General features: G+C 45.7%; 1 long non-coding RNA gene across 3 annotated transcripts; it reads right to left on the reverse strand.

The window, feature by feature from the left end:
- Window positions 1-24: 24 nt before the first annotated feature.
- Window positions 25-19,949, reverse strand: LOC131275957 (uncharacterized). 3 transcript variants are annotated; one of them, XR_009183426.1, is made up of 5 exons: window positions 19,294-19,949; window positions 17,968-18,181; window positions 16,399-16,498; window positions 625-729; window positions 25-244 (listed from the first exon to the last, which is right to left on the reverse strand). It is a non-coding gene; the product is annotated as an uncharacterized lncRNA (long non-coding RNA). The 3 variants fall into 3 exon arrangements; XR_009183424.1 differs by lacking the exon at window positions 17,968-18,181; XR_009183425.1 differs by lacking the exons at window positions 25-244; window positions 625-729; window positions 17,968-18,181 and having other exon boundaries at window positions 16,109-16,498.
- Between the last annotated feature and the right edge of the window lie 177 nt (window positions 19,950-20,126).

The raw sequence follows: 20,126 nt of genomic DNA on the forward strand, positions 1-20,126 counted from the left end.
TCTTAGGATTCATTTTTGCCTCCATCACACTCATGAATTATCCAGTGAATAATCTTTTGTCCCAGGAACATTTATTCTTTTAACATGGATGCACTGATTGTCTCCCACACATATGGAGTTTGTATATCAGCTTATATGTTTTGTTTTTGCTTGTGGAGTGATTGTCTGAATGCTCCAACAAGATTTCAGGCTTATTCCAAATTGTCTTGGTTGGCAAGTTGAAGTTAGTGAGTTAAAATGGAAGCTGAAAAAAAATAGCAGGTCAAGGTCAAGGGCCAGAGATAACATGAGCAAAGCAACCAAACCAAGTCCTTGAAGTTCAAATGATGTCTAGATAGACCTGGATTGGATGTCAGGTTAACATGACTGGAAGTGTTTTATTCAAGCAGATGTGTAGGAGAACCAAGATTTATGGGCAGATGCGGAGCTGGCCAACATTGAGGGGAATATAGGCTGTTAGACAGCCCAGTTAAAATGTGCCTATTGTAACACACCCAAACTGCCTTTTTTCCAAAAGTCTTTAAAACAAAGTGTGCTGTGATTTCACGGTACCTCTGGACCATGCAATATACTCAGAAATAAGAATTAAGACAACATTCTTTGGATGAGAAGGAGGCACCTTACCTGGCATTTTCTCACTCTGGGCCCAAGGACTGTGGCTTGCCATTGTCTGGTGAAGTCCTCCAAGTTCGGATAGTCACCTATCTAGGTACAGCAATACCTGCAAGGCTTTTTAAAAATTTTTAATTTTTAAATTTATTTTGTGTTGGGACTTTAGAGAAATAACAACAGGTTTATTCCACAATGAGTGAACTCACATCATGGAATTAAAACTATGCACAATTTACTATATATTAAATTACAAAGGATACACTGTGGAAGTCTGTATAAAAATCCCAATTTTCTTTGCCAGAGGACCTCATTTGTGGTAGCTGCTAACCATAATCCTTTTTGCCGTGTCCAAGTTCCTTCCCTGGGATTATAAGCATCCCAGTATCATCCACTGATATATACGTGGGTCAAAGATCAGGGCCTGCCTGCTGAGCCGGTAGCAGTGGCCCCTGTGGTGTGGATCAAATCTCCTCTCAAGCAGTGAGAGTCAGTCCTTCTCAGGTGGGATCTGACTCTGCTCCCAGACATTCACAGAACCAGAATGAACTGGAATGGGCTCCAGAGACCTCCATCTCTCAGATCATCAGGCCAGACTCTTTCTCCCAAAGCCACTGTTTGATCCTGACTCTGACGGGGCCCCTGTCCACTCTGCCGTTTGGCCCACACCCTCCTCACTCAGCCCTTTGTCCCACACTTCCCTCTCAGCACCATCTGCCTGCTCCCCAGGCTGGCACTCTGTCATTCCTCGCAACCACAGCTATGGACCTTGGAAAGCTAGGGCTTGGTTTAGCAGAAAAATGAATTTGAAATTTTTCCCTCTGGGTTCTACCCTCTCTCTGTCCCCAACCCCTCCCTAGCCTCCCCTCCAGGACCAATTTATCTGTCAGTCCAGCCACCAAGTGGAGTTGGGCCAAGTTGGCAAACTGCCCATGCTTGTCAGTTTCTTTGACCAGATGACAGGGAGAGCAGCACACAGCCAAAAATAAAAGAAAAAAAAAAAGGCTGGAAAATCCCAGGGTATGCTGAGAGTGCCTTAAAGGGGCAGTGCCAAGGTAAATCAGAGTGAAGAAAGCAAGAGGTTAGCCCAGGCTGCAGAAAGGAGGGTGTGGCATAGCAGTGGGAATGTCCCTGTTCCTCGAGAGAGATACTAAACTGGTGTGTGTGTGTGTGTGTGTGTGTGTGTGTGTGTGTATGCCTGGTGGATAGGTAGAGAAAGAGCATGGCAAGAGCATGGCATGACATGTCAATAATCGCGGTATATCTGGAGTCCCTGCAGGTGTTTTTGTGGCATCTGTACCTACCTTGGCCTTGACATATGAAGTCTGCTTGGGGCTTCTTCACCCACCTGTCCACAGAAGAGCTGTGCCCCAGCCCAGAGTTGCTGTCAGACTGAGTCTGTGCACAGCTGGAGCTGATGGGCTTGCCAATACCTGTCTAAAGCAGTAAGCCTTGCTACTGGTTCTCAGCCATTGGTAACATAAACTGCATATGTTCATTCATCCACTACCCATCCATCCATCCATCCGTCCATCCATCCGTCCATCCGTCCATCCATCTGTCCATCCATCCATCCATCCATCCATCCATTCAGTCATTCATCCATTCAATAAATAATCTTTGTGTTTCTTTTCTTGTGTGTCCAGAAGTCTGGGCTGGGAGGGGTGGAGGATTGCCAAAGAAAGTGAAAAGAAGAGGCGATGTATAGTAGTGGTAAGAGAATGAAAGAATGCCAAGTTTGGAAGAAGCCTTGAAAGTCACTTAGTTGCCTAACCAAAGGACACTTTCCATCTTTATCTTTACAGTGACTTTCCTGTAGTATTAGATATCAGTGTCCACTCTTTCCTGCTGGTGAAATCTGACCTCTCTTGGCTTTCCAGGTATCCTTCTCATCTAGTTCATCCCCACCCTTCCCTGACCACTCCTCTCTTTTGCTGATCCTTTAAATGTCTGTGTTCCTAAGAGTTCCATTCTTGGCCCTTTTGTACCCTGCACAATGTCCCTGGGTGGCCTCATCTTCACTCCTGGCTGCAGCCTCATCCTTGCAAGACTCCTACATATCTCTCTCTTTCCTGGACTTCTCTCCAGAGTTCCAGATCTGCATTTCCAGCTGCTTCCTTGACCTTTCTCCTTGGAAGAGTCATGGGTGCCTCCAAGCCAACCATTATGAAACTGAGTATTTCTTGGCTTTTATCTCAAATCTAAAGCAGAAGTCTGGAGGTCATCCTTATCCACCTCCCATTGCTCATCCCACGTTCAACCAGCATCAAAAGCACTGCCTTTGACTTTCCCTCAGCACCCCTCCCTCTTCCCCACCCTATGACCATGTCCTTGCCCAGGCCTTCATTGTCTGTGGCCTGGTCTGTTTCTAAAACCTTTGAACGGGTCTCTCCGCCCCAAGTTATGTGCTCCTGTCCCATCGAAGAGTGTTCCCCTTTCCTTTCTAACATACCCATTTTACTCCATCCACACTGTCTCCAGGGAGCTTCCTTCATTTTGGGCAAATAGGATCATTTCAGTCTCCTGCTGAAAATTCTTCACTGACTTTCCATTGCCTTCTCAGTAAAGTCAAAACTGCTTGGCATGGCATATGAAGCCCTTCGTGCTGGGGTCTTGCTCACCTGCCCTGACGTTTCGTACACTTCCTGCCTGCGCGTCATGGGGCTTTACCTGTCTTCTTTATGGCCCAATGGCACTGGACCACCAGCAGCTTCTCCCGGGCTTCAGCACCTGTCTCTCCACAGACTACTCCACACCTGTGTAACTCCTGCGTGTGCTTGAACCCTTAGCTCTTGTGTCACCTCCTCTTCCATCTCACTCTGACCCTGCAGGTAGCAGAGCATGTACCTCCTATGTGCCCCGGTACCACCTTGTGTGAGATGTTGAAGGCAGGACCCATGTCTTATTTTTCTTTAATTATGAGAGCATGCCTGGCATAACATCAGAAATCAGGAAATATTTGTGATTGGATGAAAGGCACCAATCCCTCCGTACTACCCCTGCCCGTGATTCAAGGCCAGTTACAAGAGCTAACCTGCCCTTCGAGGCAGGTAGCTCACCCTGCCTCTGGCCAACTCCCACTGTAGGGAAGTTCTCCCTGATAGGACTGAAATCTGTCCCCAGATCACTTCCCTTGAGACCACGCACACGGAGTCTAATTCCTCTTTTACTTGACAGTCCCTCAAGGAAATGGCCACGCCTCTCCTGAGTTTTCCTCCATCAAACCGGAGACAGCAAGCCTGGATTCTAATTCTACTCCCTGCTTAACCAGCTGCTGCCCGCGAACAGCTCACACCACCTCTCTGAAGCTACTTAGTTTCTTATCTGTGCCCCGAAGAGTTTGAACTGGATTTATGCTTCTCAAACTTCAACGTGCATGTGAACCTTCTGGGGAGCTGGTGAAAATGCAGGTTGTGATTCTGCAGGTGAAGGACACGGCCTGAGAACCTGCATTTCCAACACACCCATTTGTAACACCAGTGCTGTGAGTCCACAGAGCACATTTGAGGGACCCCTCGGGTCTCACTTAATTCTCTGGCCTTAAGGAACAATTCTCTTTGGTTGCGATGTCAAAGCCTCCCTCTGCCCCTTTTCTACGATTCGCCTCACCCTGCCCGTTGTGGACAATGTGGACAAGTACACAAGAGGGGCCTGAGGCAGTGAAGAGTGAATGAGTGTGACACATTTCATTGCATTTGATGAGCACATTTTGGAGCACTGCTACACCGCATGGATTATAGTTCACATTGTAGTTTACACTCTCCCCCAGTTGATATGGGAGGAGTGGGGTTTGGGGAATGGGGTATATGGGAACCCTTTTATATATATATATATATCCCCCTCCCCCCCACCCCAGTTGTCTGTTCTCTGTGTCTATTTGCTGTGTGTTTTTCTGTGTCCACTTGTATTCTTGTCAGTGGCACCAGGAATCTGTGTCTCCTTTTTTTATTTAAGATTTATTTTATTTATTTATTTCTCTCCCCTCCCCCCCGCCACCCTGCCCCAGTTGTCTGTTCTCTGTGTCTGTTTTGCTGGGTGTTCTTCTTTGTCCACTTCTGTTGTTGTCAGCGGCACAGGAATCTGTGTTTCTTTTTGTTGTGTCATCATGTTGTGTCAGCTCTCCATGTGTGCGGCACCATTCCTGGGCAGGCCGAACTTTCTTTCTCACTGGGCGGCTCTCCTTACGGGGCGCACTCCTTGTGCATGGGGCTCCCCTTCGCAGGGCACACCCCTGTGTGGCAGGGCACTCCTTGCACGCATCAGCACTGCGCATGGGCCAGCTCCATGCGGGTCAAGGAGGCCCGGGGTTTGAACCGCGGACCTCCCGTGTGGTAGACGGATGCCCTAACCACTGGGCCAAGTCTGCATTATCTTGCTGCATCAGCTCTCCGCGTGTGTGGTGCCACTCCTGGGCAGGCTGTACTTTTTTCATGCTGGGCAGCTCTCCTTACTGGGCACACTCCTTGCACGTGGGGCTCCCCTAGGCGAGGGACACCCCTGCGTGGCCCGGCACTCCTTGCGTGCATCAGCACTGCGCGTGGACCAGCTCACCACACAGGTCAGAAGGACCTGGGTTTGAACTGTGGACCTCCCGTGTGGTAGGCGGATGCTCTAACCATTGAGCCATTTTGTGTCATCTATGTATCTTTAAAAAAAAATAAATAAAATTTTTATTTAAAAAGAGTGAATGAGACTCAGGTTTGAATTTCAGCACTTCTGTTTATTAGCTTCCTAATCCTTGACAAATTCCTTCACAGATCCCCTGTTTTTTCCAAGGCTTCGGAGGGCATGGTAACTCCTCTCAGGGAATTAATTGAACTGTCCATTGAATCAAGGTGCTTTGTGCCTGGCACCAGGCTCCAGATGAAGATGGGCATTCAATGGGCAGCTCAGCGGCGTTCGCCAGCGCTGGCCTCGCCTCCAGCCTGCGTGACCCCTCTGCAGCCTCCGCTCCCAGGGCCTGGTGCTGGTCCTGCAGGGGCTGCAAGGTGTTCGGGTGCCATCTCCCCAGTGAGTCCATCGTTCCTCAGAGCCAGGGCTGCGACTTGCATGGCCCTCTCCCCCCTTTCCCTTATTCCACGCTTTCCCGGGGGGCTGGCCTCTTTGAGGCCCCCGGCCCCTTTGTGGCTCTCCATCCACTGCCTCTGCTCTGTCCTACCAGTGGCATCGCGGCCTGAAAGGTGCCCCCTCTGCCCACCCCTGGTTCTTCCTCCACAGCTCAGAAGTGGGTGCCCACCTCCGCGCATCTCCAGCCTGGAGCACTGGTCAGGGCGTTCCTTTCCAAGTTGGCTCTCGGGCTCTGAGAAGCACCACTGGAAGGTGGAAGAGCAGTAACAAGCCTGGCACAGAAGACGACGGGAAACTCGTTCAAGGTTCCAGGAGGAAGCCCGTGGAGGCGGAGGTCCCCACGAGGGGGATGTCAGGAACCCGAGAGCTCAGACGACAATCTGGGATGAAGGGGACCTCCAGGCTGGCAGCGGGGACATGCACACAGCTCAAGAAGTCCCCTGTGCTGAGAAGCTTTCGGATGGCGAGTGGGGAGAGCCAGATTCAAAAGCAGTTCTGTCACGAATAGTCACTTTGTGGGCAATTTTTTCTTGTCTGTACTTGGAAGGGCTTGGGCTTGTGATTCTTTACCTTTTTAGAGTCTTGGGCCTTAATGGAAATATTATAAAGCAACAGATCCTCTCTCAAGGAAAATAGACGCGTGTGCACCATTTAATTTTGCAGAGGCCACTTCCAGTTAAGAACAGGCAGATGTGGCAGCATCTCACTGCTTTCTACCTCTAACAGCCTATGATTTGATCATTAGGAATGAATGATTTCATCATTTCATCAGTTAGGGCCCACTTAGTAGACTCACAGAACCTGAAATAGATTATGGAGAACTAGTAGTACAGCTAGACTACCCCACTGCAACCAGAGCTGTACATCTCAGCAGGCTGGAAGGTCACACTTGCCTGGAGCAGTGGCCCAGAATAAATAGGAAGAGACAGGGGACGTGGAGGGAAACCACTGAGGGGAGAGAAATGTGAACCCTGCTTCATTTAGCTTCCTGCTGTCAGCACAGGCTGTGTTCTTGCTGGAAGCAGCTGCTCCGACCACCTGGGAAGGGTGAGGAGGTTTGGCCTCCCTGCACCCAGCACATTAAATCTCTGCCTGTGTGCACACAGCAGGGGCCGTGAGAGCAGGGCAGAGGCAGGCCACAGCTGTCCTGAGGCAAGACCAGCTCGATCCCTGCTTTGCTGTTTGCGTGGCCCCCATAGCTTCTAGGGAACCCATTTCCTAGTTGCCACCCATTCCATCCTTGCTTCGTCCATCCATTCATTCATTGATCCACAGTATCTACTCAGCACCAGGCAAAGGCTGAGCATGATGTTAGGTGCTGAAGATATGGTGATGGGCATTTGGGAAACAGCCAAAATCAAGGAGTCACACAAGCAAATATCCAATTTCAACTGTGCTGGAAGGAAAAGTACACAGGCTTTATCTGGTCATGGAGGTCATAAACTCCTTTCCTAAACAAGGAGAGCTGAATGTCATTTAGGAGCGAATTAGTGTAAAAGCCGAGAGTAGAGTGTCCCAGGTAGATACAGCAGCATACAAAGGCCTTGTTTTAGGAAGAGCACCTCCAGTGCACAGGGCTGAAGGGGGGCCAGTAGGATAGAGGGAGGATGAGAAGAAGGACTGAGATGAGACTGATGGGCCAGGGCATGCAGCTGTGATAGGCCATATTAAAGAGTGATAAGCCAGGGAAAGAGAGATGGAGATGGAGACAGAGAGATGAGAGAGATGAAAGAGAGATGACAGAGATGATAGAGAGATGATAGAGATGGAGATAGAGATAGAGTTGAGATAGAGCTAGAGAGCTTAGAGTATGCATGTGCATGAGAGAGAGAGAGAGAGAGAGAGAGAGAGAGAGAGAGAGAGAGAGAGAGATGGGAGATTGGGAGCAGGTTGGTGTGATATGATTCCTTATTATGGATCCTTGAATTCTGTCGTGGGCTTGTGTATTCGGACTTTTATTTCCCATCTTACCTTTTATTGAGATCTTTCTTTTCCACTTATTCCCTCCCTAACTGATCTCTAATTTGCATCTATGGGACATCTTTTAAAACTGGAATGTAGTACTATTATAAAGATGTATTTTTATAGCTCTAGCTCTTCAACACATTCCCAATTCCCTTGTGAATGTACCAAATATGTAAATACCCAGCTCTCTGCTGTTTTCTTCTCTCCCCACTAAAGCCAGCAGTGTTGTAAGAGAAAAATTAGTCACTCTTCAAAATTGTGTTTCAATTTGGCAGACAATAATTTTAGGGTTTTAAACTAACACTTTAAGAATGACCTCGGCAATTTGGGCAAATTGTAGCGGATTCCATCAAACAATAGTGATGAACTGGAATTGATTTCAGCAAACCAGGCTACGTTCATGCCCTTAAGAGGTGGACAGTTGGATGGTAGAATCACATTCCCTTTGAACAGGATGTGGAATCGCATGCTCTTACCTGTAGCTTCCCTGCCACAGGGCAGAAACTGCCTCTCCATGAACCTGAGCTTTCTGGACAGTCTGACAACCGTTCCTGTGCTGGACCTGGCACACATCTGTCTCTCCTATTTGGCCCTTGCCAGCCTGCACGCAGCAGAGACCAGCTGCCCAGAGCTTCTGTTCTCAGCTGTGGGCAGACCGTGAATCTTCCATGTGGTCATGGATTTAAAAAAAAAGGGAAAGCTCATGCTGTTTTTATGTCGGTTAGAAAAAACCTGCATTTTCAGAGTGTACATGTGTATTTTAAAATTTTTAGTGCTCACAGGCCAAGGATTTTTCCAGAGTTTACTGCTGAATTATGGCTCATCTTTTTTATGTGCAACATTTGGAATTTGGGGGCAAGGATAGTGATTCAAATGAAGAGCAGTTGAAGAAAGCAAAGAGTACGAGGGCTGGAAAACAATTTAAATCCTGTTGCTGCTCTGATAAGTCCAGCCAATGTGGGATCTCACTGCTCGATTTCTGCCCTAAAGATATCTCTATATTGAGATTAAACTGTTATAACTGCTCTATCCTCTTTTCCTTTTGTAGTGGAAATGAAAGAAATGAGGTACAGATGTAGTTCTTCCTAGAATATGCGCTTTAACCCAGGATATCAAGAAATCATTTGATAAATCATTGTTTCTGATCTCACCTGGGAAGCTGTTGACAAGAGCCTACACAGTATTGTAAAGCGCTTAGACTTAAGGGAGAGGATAGTTTATTTCTATGATGTGTTTTGAAATGAGGTTGAAGTCACTCTATTAAAAATGCCTGTCTGTCTTTAACTCCTGGGCCTCACCTGCCCTTTTCTAGTCACTGCTTTCTCCACAGGTGTAAAGACACTTGGTGATTGTTTTTTGCTGTCCTGAAAACAGAGGAGTAGCTCAAGAGGAGTCAGATCTAGTTTCACTTTCAGGGTCATCTCATCAGCTCTTGAAGACTCATGTGCATCAATGATCCCTTTATCTGGATTCCTAACAATGGCAGTTTTAAAAATGGCCGTTGATTTGTTGACATTGTTCCTGAAATAGAGTCTGTGGCCCCTTTCTTGGATCTGAGTGGGCTTCTGACTGCTTCAACCAATAAAAGGAGGTAAAAATGATGCTAGGTGACTTTCAAAATGAGATCATAAAGGGGGATGCTGCTTCTATTTGATTTTTGAAATACTTGTTCTCCAGGAGCTCCTTTCAAGACATTCCCTCTTGGAACCTGCCCACCATGCTGGAAGAAACTTGAGCCACATAGAAAGGCCACAAATTGACACTCAACAGTGTCACTGAGTTCAGCTTTTGAGTCATTCCAGCTCAGGAATGACATCTGAAGAAGCTTCTCCCAGATATTTGAGTCGTCTCATTAGAGGCTTTAGATATCATGGGCAGAGGAAAGCAATCCTTGCTCTGTCCAATCCAAATTCCTGGCCCACAGAGGCTGTGACCACAGAGGTAGTATTTTTTGCAACTAATTTGGGGGTAGTTAATTCTGCAGCAATGGATAACAAGTATTAAGCCACCTTAATACTTGGGTATAATAATGGGACTCATTCATAATTTATTTGCTTATCATTCATTTAGCAAACTTTTCTTGAGAAAATGATATTTCCCAGATATTATGAAAGGTGCTGGGATGGAAAGTTTAATGAATTTGCTACCTATTGTCTTAGTTTGCCAGGGTTGCTATTAACAAATACCACCAATGAGTTGGCTTAAACCACAGAAATGTGTCTCCCTGTTTTGGAGGTCAGAAGTCCGAAGTTAAATTCTCTTTTCTGAGATCTGTAGCATTCTAGTGGTGGTTTGTAGATGATCCATAACTCAGTCTCTACCTCTGTCACATGGCCTTCTGTTTTCTTCTGTCCCTTCCTACTTCCATGTCCAAATTTCCTCTGCTTAAAAGGATGCCAGTCATCTTGGATTAAGGCCTGCTCTAAAAAGGTTTGGCCTCATCTTAATAGGTGCCTCAAAGGTCCTGTTTACATCCACAAGACCAGGTGTTAGGACTTGAACATGTTTTTGTGGGAGACATGATTCAATCCATAAAACCTATGGATTTGGGGATTGCATCGTATGATGTCTTAGCCATTCAGCGCTGAAGTTCTATGATTGATGTTTTTACATTCCCCAGTGCTCATTCTGTCATTGTGGAGACTTCTTTCCCTTTCCATGGCTTTTCCACTGTGATCTTCCTACAGAACTTGGGGCTGAGAGGAGCAGGCTTTAGAACCCATTCATGTCTTTAACTTTACTCTCCAGCAACCAAGCAGGACATGACCAGTTCTGATGGTTAAAACTGTCAGATGTCTCACCAACCTCAATCAACTGCCCACCTCCTAAATCCTCCCAGTCTTGGGAACTGGTTTCCATCCCCTGGGCACAAATAATTCAGTCTTGTTTTTTAATTAGTGCCACTAGAAAAAGTAAGTTCACACATTTTAAGTAGAGTCATGGAGGGAAGTTATTTGAGGTGTTCTGGCTATGAGGTAGAGGGAGGTTGTCATCTTTGTGAAGGATAAGCTGAAGTAACAGAGGAAGCAGGAAGCATTAAACATAGCCTCCTTTGCTCCTTGGTTGAGGCAGTGGAGAATCTGGCTGTGTGAGTCTTGAAGACAGAACAAGGCAAATCCAGGCACATAAGGTGGGAAATTTTTATTTGTTCTCATAATCTGTTGCTACACAATAAATCATCCTGAAAGCACAGTGGTTTAAAATAACTGTTCATTATCTCCTGCAATTCTTTGGTTGACTGGGTCGTACGTTTGTGGGTTGTACATGGGTCTTTCATGTGGTTGCAGTCAGAGGGCGGCTAGCATGCTGGGTCAGCTAAACCTCTCTGCCTTTCCATGTAGCCTCCAATCCTTTCCACATGGTCTCTCCTTGTGGCCTCTCTAGCCTGGTAGCTGGTCTTTTCACATGGCTTCTCAGAGCTCCATAAAAAGAAAATCCCGAGACAATGGTAGAAACTGTAAGCCTTCCTATGATCTATCATTGGAAGTCATGGTGCATCATTTTGTCCGCATCGTGTTGGTCTTTGTGATTCACAAGGCCAGCTCAGATTCAAGGGGAGGGGAAATAAGACTCCACCTCCATAGGAGAAATGGCAAAGACTGTGTGGCCATCCTTAACCTACCGTAGTATTTGACATCTTATGCTTCTTCTTCCTTTGACTCCCACCTGATTCCAGTGTAATTCTATGTTTCTGCCAGGACTGACAGCAGCAAGAATTTTGATAATCCATCACCAAATTAGTGATCTTCTCCCTACATTGAGCCCTAGTGCTGTCATCATTATTTTCCTAGTTTCTGACTTTGGCTAACTATCTAGAGAAAATAGGCTGTGATCATTTCATCCTTCAGAGCATCTTACCCATTTTCAGCTCCCTGGTATCTAATATCTCACTTAACCTTTTCCGCTATTCTCTTTATCAACTGTGTGATCTCAGACAAGACACTTAACTTCTCTGGGCTTCAGCATTCTAATTTTTAAAGGACAAATTACAATAATACCTGTTGTATCTAATTTTTTGTTGTTAGGAAAGTTATTTATTAAATTTATCAAAATTGTGTTGAGATCCTATTAGGTGCTGGACCCTATATTACACATTGGCAAACTGGTGGTGATAAGCATTCCTGGGACTTATATTGTAATGGGGATTAAATCAATAAATAATATAATGACCAACAGATCACTGTTACAAAGGAAGAAACCAAGAGTCTGGGTAAGAGAATGGTAGAGGTATAGTGAGTGAGTTTAAACAGAACATACACAAAAAGTCCCTCTGCGCAAGTGCTAGCTAAGCATAGACCCAGAGGTTGAGAAGGGGGCAGTCCTGTTAATATCTGGCAAAGGAGCATCTTGGTTTGAAGGAATCACATATATTGAATCATGTCCCCACAAAAGACATGTCCTTAATCTTCTTTCCTGTGAGTGTGAACCCATTTGTAAGTAGGACCTTTAAAAGATGTTATTAGTTAAGATGTGGCCCAATTGAATCAGGGTGGGTCTTAATTCATTTTATTAGAGGACTTTTAAGGAGGAAATGCAGACTCAGTCAGAGAAGCCAGCTAAAAGAGAAAGCCACAGGAGATGACCAAGGCAACAGATTACCATGTGACAGAGGCAGAGATGCAAGTCAAGGACTCCAAGGATTGGTATGCCAGAACTAGAATCCTATAGAGTCCAGGTGGAAACAAGGCCTTGCCGACACCTTGAATTGGGGCTTCTGGCCTCCAACTTATTGTTATTGTTTAAGCCAATCCAGTGAGTGGCATTTTTCATAGGAGCCCTGGCAGGCTAAGATAGCATGTGAAAAGTATATGATGAGGTGAAGAGCTTGATGTTCAATGTGGCTAGACTATAGTGAGGTGGAGATATTGACTCAGGAATGACCAAGTAGGGTCTTTAGGTCCTGATAAAGAATTTGAATATTATTTTCAGTATGAGAATATGGCATGATCATATCTATCTTTTAATGATGAGCATTCTTGCTGTGGTGTGGATAAGGGAGTCAAAAGTGGACCTACATGTGGCAGACTTGGCCCAGTAGTTAGAGCGTCCGTTTACCTCATGGGAGGCCCATGGTTCAAACCCCGGGCCTCCTTGACCCATGTGGAGCTGGCCCATGTGTAGTGCTGATGCGCGCAAGGAGCGCCCTGCCACGCAGGGGTGTCCCCCGCGTAGGGGAGCCCCATGTGCAAGGAGTGTGCCCCGTAAGGAGAGCCGCCCAGTGCAAAGCAAAGTGCAGCCTGCCCAGGAATGGTGCCGCCCACACGGAGAGCTGACACAACAAGATGATGCAACAAAAAGAAAAACACAGATTCCCATGCCACTGACAACAACAGAAGCAAAGAAGATGCAGCAAATAGACACAGAGAACAGACAACAGGGGTGGGGGGGGGGGAGGGGAGAGAAATAAATAAATAAATAAATCTTAAAAAAAAAAAGTGGACCTACAAGAGTTACCAGGATGTTGTGGTGGTCATCGTCAGAGATAACCGTGGTTGGCATAAAATGGTAATGGAGGTCATAGAGATCTGTTTAGGATGTAGAATCATAATTTTTTCCTAGAATGGCTTTTGTGTGTAAAGAAAGTGAAGTAGAGAATGATCCCACACCACGCGATAGATGGAAACAAAGAAGAAAAAGATTTTTGATGTGTGGGTATATGGGTGAAATAGAGTTCCATATTGAACATGTTATGCTTAAGATGTCTTTGAGAAACTTTAATAGGAATATTAAGTTGGTTTTGATGTCTTTGAATGTGTACCTTAGAAGAAAGTTCTAAACTGGAAATGTAAATTTGAATATCATTGACTTAAGGACTGTATTAGAATATATGGCAGTGGATGAGACTCATTTTGGGAGAGGTAAAGTGATGGATTGAAGCTCTTTGCTACTTCTGAGAAGTATTCGCCTTTATAAACAAAGGCCTGGGGTGGCAATACTCTAAAACAGTAAGTTTGGGCTTGGGGTACGAGTGCAACCTTGGTAGTTTAATGAATTGAACTAGGAATATTTCTAGCTGTGTGATCCTAGCCCTGTTTCTTAACTATCAGAAACATTTTATTTTATCAGTAAAATGGGATAATGCTAATACCTTTTCATGATTGTTGTTTGGGTTAAACGAGATTATGCCTGAAAGGTGCTTGGCGCAGTGCTTGATATAGTAGGTCGTGAATGTTAGCTCCCTCTCCTCTCCTGAAATTCAGGGGTTGAAAGGACAGTGGTGATGGGAGGCAGGTACATTGCCCCTCACATCACTCTAAGGAGGTGATCTGACTTGTTTAGCTATGTCCAAGATTGACCTTATACTCCAGGTTGGGATCTTTTTTGGTGGAAGACTCAGAAAAATGGAAAGCACAGTGATTGCAACCCATGGCAGGGTATCTGAAGTGACCTCCTGGCTTTCCATCCGGAGTCTGGGGTGAGGAAGGGAGCTGGAGACTCGGTGGCCATCACTCTGTTGGAAAGAGAGGTGGAACGAGGACTAGATCCTGCTGGGTCCCTCAGCTACGGGGCAAGCAAGGCTGCCTGGCGTAGTGCCAGGTTGTCCCAGCCTCACTGCAGGCTCCTCTTGTGGAAGAGAGACTCTGAGTCTGCCTTCACGCTGAGCTCAGCTCTCGGCTCTCATCTTTCCATAGCAACAAGGGAAAAGGGAGCAGAATGTGGCAATCTCGGCCCAGAGAAGCGTGGGTTGTGGCTGTCTGTAGGCAGTGTGACTTAAGTAACAGCAGCCCTGCTTCCCGCCAGCCTTTGACAGCTGCCCATCACGTGCAAGATCAGGAAATGCTTTCGTGACTATGTTCTCATTTGATCCTCTGAGGGCAGTAGGGGCTGCCTAATTTGGCAGTAGAGGAAATTGAAATAGAGAGGCAATGGAACTTGTCCAAAGGCACACAGATAGTCAGTCTGACTCTGGAGTTAGGGCTCCTTCTATTGTGACATGGTTAGGCAACTTGGGGCCTGGTTGGGGGGACACATTGGTGGGTGGGGGACCTACTCTTCAGGGGGAAATACTTTACTGTTTCTTGAGGTGGTTCCCTTGGACCCTCTGGTTTATATTCAATTTACTCTTCTGACTGGCCTTGTTGAAACCTCAGGGTAGTATCCATTGTCAATCTGGCACTGAAAAACTATTTATGTGCTCCATAAATTTTAGGAATTCTGAGGACATCTGTCTAGCTTGAATTCAACTCCTTGCTGTGGCATAAGCTTTGATTTTCGGGTACACCCGTAGATAATTTCTGAAGGGGTTCTGTGTTTTAAAACTGGTGTTACATTAGGAAATCCTGTATGTGGGGGGGAGGATGATTTCATCTGACCCTGCCCACGTCCTCCCCTACCTTATGATACTCTGCCACTGTCCGCCTTCCCCGTGTCACCCCGTCTCTCTGCCTTCACACCTGCAGTTCTGGGCCCATATTTGGAAGCTTCTGGGACCAGGGTAAAGGCTCCCACAAAGGCTGTTCCATTATAGCGGGAGGTTGACCTGCTGAAAGCTGCCTGAGCCCTCAGGCGTGACTGCCGAGGCCCAAGCATTCCCCAGGGTCAAGTCCGGCCACCTTCAACTGCTCCAGGGAGAGCAGGACAGAGAGTAAGGATTGGGCAAGCAGGTGAGAGTAGGAGAAGCAGGGAGTGAGTGAAGAAAGGAATTTCTGTGAGGAACGTCCTGAAACTCCCCCAGCCCACCTCTTGTGATTGGCCAAGGCCTGGTCCCCGCTGTGCGGCCTTGGCAGTCACATGACTTCTCTCTGGTTAATTTATTATTTCAATTATGTATTAGATTTTTATGGGGACTTCCCTCAGAAAGCAAGGACATGCACCAGGAACTAATAAAATGTACAAAATGTGTCCAGTGGGCATTTAAAAGTACTTCCAGTGTGGCAAATCACTGCTACAAGAAATAGGTGGTGATGAGAGTGGAAGGGAGAACAGAGAAACTGAGATCACAGAGGCTTAGAGATCGCAGGCAGTGTTTTAGGTGATCTTGTCCAGTTTCTACCCTCTTGGTGCCACCTCTGCCAGGTGGTCACTCACTGCTTATAAATCTGCTCAGCTGGGGAGCCTAGTGCCCCACAGTGGCCTATTGCACTGTTGGATGGTTTTAATGCCAGCAAATGCTTCTTTTATTGACCCTTAAATAACCTCCCCTGCACTTGCCTTCCAGATTTCTAATTCTGCTCATTTGGTCCCCACAGAAAAATTATTTTTCCTATTTCACACAACAGCACTTCAAATTTTTGAAGACACCTTACAGGTTACCCTCTGAACCTTCTTTACCCAAAGAGTATGTCTGCAGGAGAAGAAACAGTCACGATGATATGCAAACCTTGGACCTGATTGCCAAAGGCCTAAAGCAAGGTTGTGGTTGCTGTTGGGGATGTCATAATTATCCCTTCGGCACAAATGGCCCAGGCACTTGTCATCAGGTGATAAGGCTCAGGTGAGTTTCCCACACTCAACATTTAGCCCAAAGTATAAAAAAGGGGCTTTATTAAGGGAAAATAAAACACCAGAATATTAGATCTTATATCAACTGTAGAATACCAGTTATCTGAAGATACAGAAACAGAGAACCACACTGTAGAAATGAACTGCTGGGGCCATCTTGATTTCCCAGTCAATTGAGGATTCATTGTGCAATATTTCTGAAAAGGGGCTCTCCAGGTCTACTTGATTATCTCCAAGGGCTGATAGCCAATTAGTTGTAAGGCAGCCTTCATGGATGGACAGCTTTATTTCTTAGAAGGTTATTTTTATGGGTACCTGAAGTCCGCATGCAACCCCCCGAGTGGACCAGGTCCTCTTCCCTGGTTTGGGGCGGCTCTAGCAAAGCCTTTGGCTTCATCTGCTCCTGTTGACAGACCTGCAGTTAGAGCAAACAATTCAGAGATTAGACTTGTTTGATGGGTCCCAAAGGTCAAGTTTGGGATCAGTGAATGGAAGTTACTGGGAGGCACATTTCAGTTCTACACAATGGCAAGGCAAGGAAACGCACAGGGTAGAGTGGCAAACATATGCTAGGCTTGTGCTAAATGTTTTATGCCTTCTTATTTTAAAGAAAATTTACATTTTTAAGCTGCCTCTGTTTTATGACATGAACCTGGGTTTGTAATAATTTGTAATAATTTGAAGCCTGAAGCCTGGGTAGGTTTTTCTTACAACTCCATCTGCTTTTTAATTAGTGAGGATTCCTCCAAGATTTTCTCATCAATTGCCCATCAATCTTTGCTTTGGTGTTCTGAATTTTTGTCTGTTTCTTTGAGCACATGGGCATTTTAGTTGTGAGAAGTTCCTTTGGAGACTGCTAGCCACGAGCCACACTCAATCAAGTAACATTTTATCTCTTTTCATTGCTCATGGGACCCATGCATTGCATTGATACCACAATTTTATATATGTAGGAACACCAGCTCAGAGCAGCTGAAGATCTTTGCCAAGGTCACATAATAAATAGTGGGGCTAATTTTCAGATCTGTCTGATTTCAAAGTCCATGCTTACTCCACTTTGCATGTGCTAACAACCCAATCCTTTCTAAATTGGTGGGGACTGCACCAACTTGACTGCGGTCAGATAGTGAAGGAGGATGAAGGTTCCAATGGAGGCTTGGACCTGGGGTCTTTTCTATTCTCCAACCCCTCAGAATTCTGATTTCGTGACCTCTTACTGGTGAGTCCCAGGCTCCTCCATCTTCTGTATGCAGCTTGCTTCCCTAGTTACTTGGAGAAGACCAAAGACGGAAGGGACCAGGAAGGTAGTCAAAACCAGCCTCTCGTTCTGAATTTAATATTTATTTTAAGCAAAGTAACACACCTAGCTCAGAAAATCAAGTTGGACATGATGGGGAAGGCATCAATTCCCCACTCCTGGGAAGTGGACTTGGCCCAATAGATACGGCATCTGCCTACCACATGGGAGGTCCGTGGTTCAAACCCTGGGCCTCCTTGACCCGTGTGGAGCTGGCCCATATGCAGTGCTGATGCATGCAAGGAGTGCTGTGCCACGCAGGGGTGTCCCCTGCATAGGGGAGCCCCATGTGCAAAGAGTGCACCTCATAAGGAGAGCTGCCCAGTGCAAAAGAAAGTGCAGCCTGCCCAAGAATAGCGCCACACACACGGAGAGCTGACACAACAAGATGATGCAACAAAAAGAAACACAGAATCCTGGTGCCACTGATAAGGATAGAAGTGGTCACAGAAGAACACACAGCGAATGGACAGAGAGAGCAGACAACTGCGGGGGGCGGGGGGGGGGGAAGATTCCCCACTCCTGATAATATCTTGTGGAGGAAATCCACAGTGTGACATTCCTGATATCTCATCACCCCCACTCACTCCTCTCCAGTGTGGATGATCGGTTTCTCTAATTGGTGAGTTTGAGATGAGGAAATGGGCAGATGTGCCTCAACCCTGCTCTCTTCTTTCTTCCTGGGAGCCATCCATCTTCTTGAAGGAAGGACGTATTTTGGTTTGTTTCTCCATGCCTTGAGTTTTACAGCAGCAGGTCACATGATGGGAGGCTGGGGTTTTCCAGCTTATTTGTCTGATTCTGCATTTTGGAACAGAAGTCCATTATCACTGCTTCACTCCTGATCCTCTTCCACCAGCCTAGCCTGTGTCTGTGTGACTCCCAGTTGGCTCAGAACTCTAAGAGGGGTGCTGTTTATTGGGCTTCCCAAACTAGCATCCCTACAGTGTCAAATGGCTTATGAAAATAGCAGTTTCTCTGCTCCATCACACTCCCCCCTCTGGTACTACTCATCAGAAACTATCGCTTTCAACTTTTTAAACTTTTGGGTGTGTGTGTGGGGTGTTTACCCTTATGTTTCTAATGCTATGCACCTGTTAGAGATTAGATATAATCTCTTGATTTACTAACATGACAGATCAAGATTTACTCTTCACACTCCTCCTTTCTCTCTCTTCCCCCTTATCAATATAGTTCCATGTAGTTAAATGAAAAATTTGTGAGTGTTCTGGGCTCACCACATTTTGACTGTGTAATTTACTGCTGTGCTTAGGAGTGCTCTAGGCTACATTTCCTTCCGTGTACAGCTCTGTGTGTTTGGGCAGCTATTCTTTTTTTTAATTAATTTTTTTATTTTTTATTTGTAAAAGAGCTTTAGATTACATAAATGTTATATAAAAAATATAGGGGATTTCCACATGCCCCACCCCCTCCCCCTCTCACACATTTCCCCATTAAGAACATCTTTCATTAGTGTGGTACATTTGTTACAATTGATGAACACATATCAAAACATTACTACTAATCGTGGACTATACATTATAGTTTACACTTTGCACCACACAATTTTGTAGGTTATTACAAAATGTATAATGGCCTGTATCCATCATTGCAACGTCATGCAGGACAATTCTAATGTCCCGAAAATGCCCCCATATTACACCTATTCCTCCCCCTGCCTCCCCTCAGCACCTCTGGTGGCCACTGCCTTTATATCAATGATGTAAGTTCTTCCATTGTTAGAATAATAAGTCGATAATAGAATAATAATAAGACAATTTTAGTCCACTGTTCATTCCCCAATCTTGAGGATTCTGGGGTGGTGGTGCCCTCTCTGTTTCTAATTGAGAGGGGGCTTAGATTCCACGGGGCAGATACATGAAGCTATCTTGCTTGTAGTTGCAGATACTCACTGTTCCTTGGATGGGCATTGGGCAGGTATTCTTGACTTTACTGTAGGTAGATATGCTGGCAAGTCATTGGGTGGGGGAGGCACTCCCAAATGTCGGTGTTCAGAGAACCTTTTCTGAGAACATCTAATTTCTTCAGAATAAGATTCTCTCTATCTGCACTGTGGAGTAGACTGCTGGGACTTTTCCCTGCTCGCTGGCAGTACTAGGACATTGCCTGGAAGGCAGTGGGTTTTATGAAGGTCCCTCTACTCTCAGCCCTGGGCCTCCTGCCCACCTTCCAAGCATCTGGAGCCTTCAAGAGCTAAGTCTTTCTAGCTTTCTTGGTGGCAATTGGCTTGGCTCACTTTTCACCTATATCCTGTCTATAGGTGTGTAAGCTTTTATCTACTCTTTTAATAAGTTCAGTGTTCTCCATTGGGTTTCATCTTCCGAAAATTTCATGAAATCTCTTGTGCACTGATATATCTTCTTTCTCCCTCTTCTTTGCCTTGTAACTTTATAATTTTTGAAAAGTTCCTCTATGGTTTCAATGGAGCTTTGATAAAGAGAGGAGTTAAATGTATGTGGGCTCTCATCCTTGCTAAAATGGAATCCTAACTACTTCACTTTATAGCATGAGAAATAGAAGTTCAAAGGCAGAAAGTGAAGATGCCCAAATCCCCTAGCCAAGCAGAACTAGAACTAAGGATTCTAGAACCCTGGAGTGTTTATTTGTTCACTGTCTCTATGTCTATGCCTTAGATCCAGATAATGTTCTAGAGTTCTTAGTTCATGTCCAGATGCCCTGTTTGAGGGTCAGTGGAGGTCATGGGACTAATTTTCTAATTACTTAC

This window comes from Dasypus novemcinctus, chromosome 25, assembly GCF_030445035.2.
Source record: "Dasypus novemcinctus isolate mDasNov1 chromosome 25, mDasNov1.1.hap2, whole genome shotgun sequence".
NCBI classification, from domain to species: Eukaryota; Metazoa; Chordata; class Mammalia; order Cingulata; family Dasypodidae; genus Dasypus; species Dasypus novemcinctus.